The sequence below is a fragment of the Cavia porcellus genome, unplaced genomic scaffold (genome assembly GCF_034190915.1).
Source record: "Cavia porcellus strain 051 isolate PalLab524CR breed Dunkin Hartley unplaced genomic scaffold, mCavPor4.1 scaffold_10, whole genome shotgun sequence".
Taxonomy (NCBI): Eukaryota; Metazoa; Chordata; class Mammalia; order Rodentia; family Caviidae; genus Cavia; species Cavia porcellus.
The window spans coordinates 49,068,190-49,073,494 of NW_026947493.1; the positions used below are offsets into that span (position 1 = coordinate 49,068,190).

General features: G+C 43.9%; 1 pseudogene; it reads right to left on the reverse strand.

Moving 5' to 3' along the window:
- Positions 1 to 212: 212 nt before the first annotated feature.
- LOC100731352 (mortality factor 4-like protein 1) lies at positions 213 to 1,284 on the reverse strand (annotated as a pseudogene).
- Positions 1,285 to 5,305: the final 4,021 nt, after the last annotated feature.

Below are 5,305 nucleotides of genomic sequence, written 5' to 3' on the forward strand. Positions count from 1 at the left end.
CATTCTGTCATATAACATTAACATGAATTATAAAAGTGCACAGTGAACAGACCCACCAGCATTCAAAAGCAGCTTTGTCCTCTAAGCAATAAAACACTCCATCACGTCTGTTGTCCATCACTGAATACATTGGTAGCAACTTTGAAATGAAAAAACAAAAAGAAAAAAGAAGCTATAACCCTTTCTATTTTCTCTGCTTAAAAATCAAACAAAATGAACATCAACTCTGTTACACATTAACATCTTCACAGTATGTCATTTGAATAAGAAAAATACTAGGAACAAAAATGTGTGGACAGAGATCCAAATGGGGTGAGGGTGCCTCACACTGCTTTCCACTGGTACTCAGAAGGGGCCACTTCAAAATCACTGGCACTAAACAAAGTTGCCAGATTCTTTGTCAGATACTTAAGGAAATCGTGCAAATTATTCACTCAAAAAGCAAGGCTCTTCTCATTCAGAAGTGTATAGGCCAACATCGCTCCAATTTATACAAATAATCTCAGTAGGTGTGGTGCTCCATAGGCCTCGGACATGTGTGTTGGGGTGATTGGCAAGGATCTCAGTGCACTGTGGTCTCTTAGATTTGTAGAGGAGGTGAGTGCCCAGCATCACATTTAAGTGTTCTTTAATCCCCACTACACCTCATTAACTGCATGGTCTTTATTATCTGTGTTTCCTCAAGATCTCTTATAATTGCATAGTGCTGTAGAATGGAGTCCACATTCTTCTTGGCAGGAAGATAAAAACAGCTGTTTCTGTCCGGTAATTAGGTCTCAGTTATCAACAAGCCATGGTTTTAGTTCTTTGGAGATCTTTAATTTCAACTCTGTTCATAAATGTTTCTTCATTTTTTGCAGTAGGATCTACCCAGGTCCTCTTCTTCCGAGGAGGCTGAGGTGTCTCACTGTCACCATTTCCATTACAGGGGGTTTTTCATTTGTTCTTTTTAATTTTCACGTCAACATTTTTCTGTTGCAGATCAGATGTCTTCTTTCCTGGAGAAGCCCCTGTCATCTTTTCCTCTGTGTATTGTTCCTGATTGGCCTTTTGAAATTTGTGCTAGTTCTGCAGATTGGTGTCCACATACTTGAGTACTCTGCTTCCTGGAACCCACTCATTACAATTTTTATCCCAGTCACTGTAGGGTACAAAGTATTTTACTTGTTTGTCCTTTATGGCAACTTTTACACATTTTGCTTCATAAAGAAGAGGCCCATCTACCAGGTGTGGTGGCGCATGCCTATAATCCCCGCACTCTGTAGACTGAGGCAGGAGGAATGTTGCAAGTTTGAGGGCAACCTGGGCTACAAAGTGAGCTCAAGGCCAGTCTGAAGGGCACAACAAGACCCTGTCTCAAAAATACAAACAAACAAACAAAAAACGAAACACCACAAAACAAAAGGTAGAGGCCCATGAAAACACAGTACTGGTTCACCCTCTTAGAACTTGGGCTTAGGGTTCTAAACTCTAACTAAAGGACTTGGCTCCAATGATCCATAAAACATTAATGCATTGTGTTTTGGTGGTCTCTTTCTGAGATCATGAATGGGCCATCCTTCCTTTTGCAGCCATCATCCTTTCCCAAGGAGCCTGATAGTTGTTACTCTTTGAACAAGAATGAGGCACAGGGAGGCTCAGGAGGAAGGCAAGAAGCTCAGCGCTGTAGCTCAGGATGATGCCCCACATCTCCATGCCCTCAGTGGATGCAATCTGGATCTTGGCAAAGGATCATCTCAACTGGCATGGAAGGGCTGGAGTTGGGTGATGAATGAGATACCCCCATCTCTTCCTATGTGTCCCCTCAGGTTGCTGTGGAGCAAAGTGAGGGTACATACAGGATCACAGCTTAGCTATGTGCCAAGGAGACTCAGGGAACATGGGAAGCCCACACGGTGTGGGGAGGAAGGTGTGCAGAAGCATCACTGTGTTACCTCAGGTCACACTGGAAAATTGAAAGCAGAGGGCATGCTTAATGCCCCCATTAGAACTGCAGCAACAACTGCAGGGAGAGTTATCCCACGTTACATGAGGATTCAAGACACCAAGAAACCCCTGGTCAAATTTAAGTTAACCTTGTAGACCTTTGAAAGTGACATTTTCTAGATCAACAAAAAATGAGTCTTGATGGAGGAAGGTGTCATGGAAATGGCTACTATGAACCTCATATCCCCCAGCGCCAGCCTAGCAATACTTGACCCATACTGCTGAAGTGGCTGAAGTACCCAAGCAACAGGCTACTGGCCTACAAAGGCCCTGGAGGTCTCCTGGCTGTTTCCCTAGAAACTTGGGGAGACAGCCACCCAGAGTCATGGGCACAGCACCACCACCACCACTAACCCACCACCCAGCCCCAGAAGCCTCCACTGTCCACTCTTCACCTTCAGCTATGTCCTCTTCAGAGGCTGAAGGTCCTTTTGCTCCATGGGAAATTTGTATTTATCTCCCAAGACCACCTGTGAAAACCTACATCCATAGTCACACAATTCCAGCAGAGGACACATTGAACATACCTATGTTTGAGGCAGAGTCCAGCGACCATGGAACTCCATGGAGAAGAGCATCTCCACCAGGAATCTTCCATGGTCCCTAAGGTATTTGGAACACCTCCTCTGATTACACTTAGGGGGAAGAAATGCATGGTACATGCCTCCTACACATGTATTTTCATAGAAATATGTTCTCTCTTCTCCTCCAACCATAGCATCTGCAGGGCCCAACACAAAAGCTGCAGCCTGGGTAACATCATGCAAAAAAACAGGCACTGTGCATATGGGGAAACCTTTCTGCAGACTCAAGACACACAGCACCAGCAGGAGCACCTTCATGGATCCAAAGAGAAAGTAAACCAGCTTGCCAAAGCAGGTTCTCAGTGAGCAAGTACATGCAAATTTGTCACTGGTGTGTGCTTCCAGCCCACTGGCAGAAGCTGCTGGTCTCTCCCCAGAGGGCAGCATAAACATGTATACAGGAGCAGACACGACAGCATGTTTGCTGCAGAAGCAGTAAATGGTTCCATAGCAGAACACCTTGTCCCACAATGAGGGCCACATTAGAAGCCAGACAGTCTCCCAGCCCAAGGCAAGGGAGGGAGACAATGGAGGACAGAGCTCTTATATAATGAATGGGAAGGAAAAGTCAACACTAAGATTATCCACTGTGTTAGTTACTTTTCTTTCATTGCTGATACAAAATTCCCGATGCCCACAAGTTAAGGGAGGAATGGCTTATTTAGCCCTCAGTATGTAGCATTTTAGTCCACTGGCTGGCTCCAATGCCAGGAGTAGAGGAGCAAAAGTTCCTGGCGGTGGAAGACAGCAAAAGCAACAAGAGCAAAAAGGGAAGAACAAGCCTCTTTCCCTCCCTCACACTGCACGCAGGCTGCCCAATATAGGGCCGGTGTAGCGCTCACACTCCTAATCCCAACACTAGACAATGAACCAATCACAAATCCCAGGTTCATCTACCTCTGCAAAGTCCACCTGCCATGACTGCATGAGGCTTTGGGGGGACAGCTAGACACACACCATAATATTCATTTCTGGTCCTTAGACTACCATGGGACCACTTGGATTGAAACAAAGGAAAAAGTCAAACAGTTCAAGGGTGCTCAGGGAGGACACAGCCCCTCTTCCTACAGGAATACCACACTCATCCCTGTTACAGAGGACCATCTATGGAAGATCCCAACTACCACAAGGCCACAGTCTTCAAGCAGAAATAAAGGTGAACTTTGAGCTCTCTTTACTGCACAAGGTACAGAGCCAGAGTCATAGCCAGGGTAGTGGAGGACATCAGCAGGGAGCCCACCTCACAATCAGCAGAGTGCAGCAGGGGCTGGGGATCACTGGGGCCATATCTAAGATAAGAGAGACAGGAACTCTGAGCCAACATGAAGTCAGAGAAAGGAGAGGAGAATAAATTGTTTCCAATTTAGCTGACTAATTTAAGGATTAAGATTTAATAAATAAGTTATAAGAATGAAAAAAATAAAATTGTACACCAAGAAAGAAAGAAAGATAGATTTAGTTTAAGAAACTAGTCATCCACACAAACAAGCACTTAACAGTGTCTTTCAAGGCATGAAAATAAGGACTCAAACATTGACAGCGAATGTTTGCCAAGGCCCTTAGAGGAGCCTCATGACTTAAGTGTTTGAATTCACTCCTCGGTTCAAAGAAACTTGCTCTTTTCTCCCTCTCAGGGTATTTGCAAAGGACTCTAGGACTACAGGTGGCCATCCAAAGAACATGAAAACGGAATGTGATTATATGACTAACCTTTTAAAATCAATGACAGCTTCCTGGGACCCAGCTCTGAGAAAGGTAAATATTAGCAGTTGATCCAATCTGTGCATTACAGAGCATGAGGAGAGCAAAAAAAGACCAAAAATAGCTTCTGGGAGGCAGGCAAGCATCCAGAAGCATCAAGAAAGTGGGGCTGGAGCCAAGAGGCTACCTGTTGCCAGGGAAACCACCCCTCACATCACAGAGTGAGGCACAGCCTGCTTCCCTTTGATGCACCACCCTGGCCTTTGGAAGATGCTGAACCTTCCTGAGAAGGGTGGGATTAATCCAGCGAACCTCATTCTCTTTCAGGCTTTGCTAAGGTCACTGAAATCAAGAGAGAATAAATATGGTTACTGGCTTGGCAGCCAGCAAGGTGGACAGAGTCTTTTCTTAACTAGGGGGTTCTTACATTATAAATCCCTTTCCGAAGGTAGAATTCTCCAAAACTACATTTTCCAGCTACCATCCTGCACCTGAAATATGGGTGTATAACCAGGGCCAGCCACACAATTTATACGGCCCAGCAGAAACCAAAAATGTGGTGCCTCACCCAACCCAGAACAGAGGCCTGCAGTCCCAACTATTCAGAAGACTGAGGCAGGAGAATTGTGAATTGGAGACCACGATAAGTCACAGAGCAAGACTTTGTCTCAAAAATGGGGTCTCAGGCAAAAAGTAGGGGAAAAGTACAGTTGAAGGCATGAAAAGATAATTTGTTTTTATTTAAAATATTCTATTACTCACAAAATGTACTGTGGGGTAGTAGTGATATATTTAAAGATTCATAAATTGTAAAAATGTCAATTTCAAGTAATATAAAGAATAATGTTAGTGTGATTAATTATAAATTTTTTTCTAATTTGCTTTCATGCAAATTTATTTGGTGGGCCAAGACTTATGCTTTTGGCAACACCATTTTTAATCAGCGTAATTGAAGTGATGGCTGGCAAATGCAACATCTCAAATTATTTTGTTACAATTTTTTGTTTTGTTTTGTTTTGTTTTGTTTTTGGTAT